This window comes from Cryptomeria japonica, chromosome 9 (genome assembly GCF_030272615.1).
Source record: "Cryptomeria japonica chromosome 9, Sugi_1.0, whole genome shotgun sequence".
Taxonomy (NCBI): domain Eukaryota; kingdom Viridiplantae; phylum Streptophyta; class Pinopsida; order Cupressales; family Cupressaceae; genus Cryptomeria; species Cryptomeria japonica.
This window is the reverse complement of record NC_081413.1, coordinates 726573149-726576301: the sequence shown is the minus strand read 5'-3', so window position 1 is coordinate 726576301 and position 3153 is coordinate 726573149.

Here is a 3153-nt window from a genome sequence, read left to right as displayed (position 1 = left end):
CCAATGCCTGCAAATAACATTCCTCCCTTTGAGAAGAAACAAATCCAATGGTGGATGTAGAAGAAAATCCAACTCCGAGAAGAGAGACGAGGAATGAAGTCTCATGATATGTATCTTTAAAATTGCTCAAGCGTCTCCATGCTAGAGTATACCGCAACAAAATCATATGCTATTGAAATCAAAGAAGGCGACAAATCAAGACTATGTGGAAACTCATGAACAACAATCTCAAAAGATAAAGATGGGTTGATAATAGTTATGTTGTAACTATTATTAAAGAGGAGAGGCAACCCATCAAACGTGTCCTTCAAATATGCAATATGAGATTCACAAATCAAATCTGATATACTTGTCAAATAAACACCCCATGGAGACAAATTTCAAAGGAGGGTCTTGTGGAGCATGAATGATGGGAGTCTCAGTCAATGATTTTGTACAAGGAATTAATGAAGGTAAATGATCAACAACTATATTTGAAGGAGGAGAAGGAGATTTTGAATAAACTTCATCATCCACATCATTTGAAGATTCACATCTATCCAAAGAAGCAAACTCATAAATAACATCATAGTCATATGGTATGTTAAATCAAGAGGTACAAGACTGTCTAAAACAAGATCATCTATAGAGGCAAATCACAATCTCCATATATCTTTGAAACTTTGGTCTAAAGAGAACAAGGATACTCAAAGTGTGTAAAGACATTCCTAGTGTTAAAATGAATATGGCTACAAATCACTCCAAGGACATGATCCCTTTTGCAATCCCAAAAAAATTCTTACCATCAATACCTAGAAGGGGAATAAGACATGTGATAAAATATGAATCCAACACAGATGTTTTAGGATGCAATCTCTCCATTGTTTATAGTTTCCCTTTTTCAATGACTAGAGAAGGATGAAATGAGAAATCCACAATGAACTATTTTGCATGCAAGTTGATGATATCTGGAGCTCTGATACCCAAGTTGAGGGTCTATGTTTATATTTGAATTATTTTTCGTACAAGATAAAGTTACAACTATTTTGTAAAATGATCAATCAAGGCCTCCTACATAGACTAGGGAATGCCGCATGATCTTTGTCTAAGGGACTAAAGGATTGTGAAACAAGTAATGAAAAAAATGAAATTAGAAACAAGTGAAAATGATTGATGATTGTTAACTAAAAATTGATCATATATCATAACTACAAATTTATAACACATAAAAAAATATAAAGTGAAAAAAATATAAATATAAATATAAATTATACATCCAAACCAGGCTATAACCAAGTTATGAAAGACTTTTGGATTTTTTTCTTAAGTGTTTAATTAAAAATTAACCTTACCACCATGCAATAATTATAGGAATTGATGTTAAGTAGTTTACTTTGTTATATACACAAAAACAAAAGACTTGCCAAATCTTATAAAAGGACGCCAACATGCACTTCAAATTTTTAGAGAGTAGAAAATTAATCGTAAAACATTAAGTTATGAAAATTTGACTCCTAGATCAAAAGTTATATCAATTTGAGAAACATGTCTAATTAGGGCATTAAGAGGGAAAATATGGGCCCCTAGGCCTAATTGTTGATCACCATGTGACCACCTATTGCACATTTGGGTACTTTGTTGAATGTTTAAAGAGATGTGGTCACTTCAATGGCATGTTGGTGGTGGTGAGATCCCTGCACGACTCACTAGGTGTTGTCAAGCTTAAGGCCACTTTGGTTGGGAAGGATCAAGGGCTAAGGCTCTCAATGACTACTCACAAAACATTTTAAACCTAATTAGACACCAAAATTTAAAATTCTTAATTTAAAAAATGTTCACACCTTTTTCTTGACAATGGTGACACTAATACTGCACATAAAAGTTGCAGATGGGAAAATTTACCAAATTCCTTTGACTGACACTTATAGAAAATAATTGGACAATATTGAAGAGGGGAAAACAGATTTGAAGGTCAAATGATCAAAATATAACGAAATAAACATGTAGAATGCTAAAATATCATTAAAAGACCATTTCACCTTGTTATTTTACCTTCTCCTTCGGATTGAGCTTGATGAAGTGAAGGCGCCCCTTGATAATGCTCACTTGATGTGCTCCTTTGATTGTTGGATGTGGATGGCTCTCCAATGTTGTGCACAAATGGAATGGATTTGAAAAATGATAAGGATGAGATGATCAAGTTACCAAGATGATTTCCTGGGCTCAAAAGGGCAGCATAAACTTACTGGATTTCAAGATGTTTTGAATGAAGGGATGGAGCCCTATTTTATAGGAAGAGGAGAGGAAAACAGATGGCTAGGATGAATTCGAGATAAAGGGCTAAGATTTACTTGTGAGCTCACACAAGGTCCAAGAGAGGGTGTGGAGACCAAGAAATATGCCTTAAAGACATTTCGTATCTCCACACTCCACAAGATGCATTGGAGGAATTAAAAATTCTCCAAAAAAAGATATCATGGGGATTGGAGGAATAAAAAAGAATTAAAAATTCCTTGGGAGAGGGGATGCCTAGAGGAATGTGTGATTTTGAAACTAGAGGAATGTGTGATTTTGAAAATCTTACATTCACCTAGGAAAAGAGCATTTAAAGCTAGTGGCTGGATGAAAAGGACAAAGAGTTGACTTTGTGGCTAATCATGATGATTAACCATTAACAACTCATTAGAAGGGGGATTAGAGGAAATGTTAGGTGGGATTAATATTTGTAGGAGAATTTGACTAGGAGAGAGAATGAGTGGAGGGAATAAAAAATTAGAAGAATAATGTTAAGTGAGTTAGGGAGTTTCTAGAAGAATGAATTAAGAAGATGATTTGTAGGAATCATGTAAGTTAACTAATTAATTGAAATTAATTAGCTAAGAGGAAGATTTGTGAGGATTTGATTTTTTTTAGAAGAATAAAGAAAGGGATTGATTTATTAAATAAATCAATCATATGCTATAGTGACAATATTAATTATATTTAATTAATATTGAGAGGAATTTGAATTAACATAATTAATTAATTAATTATGCGAGGAATTAAAAATAATTAAAATAATTATTTTTAAGTGTCTACAAATATAATCTATAGGGATCCATATTGTAAAAAATTCATAATACTATACATATAAGATTATTACAAACCCTCAAAAAATGGCCCTTTTTTCGTTCA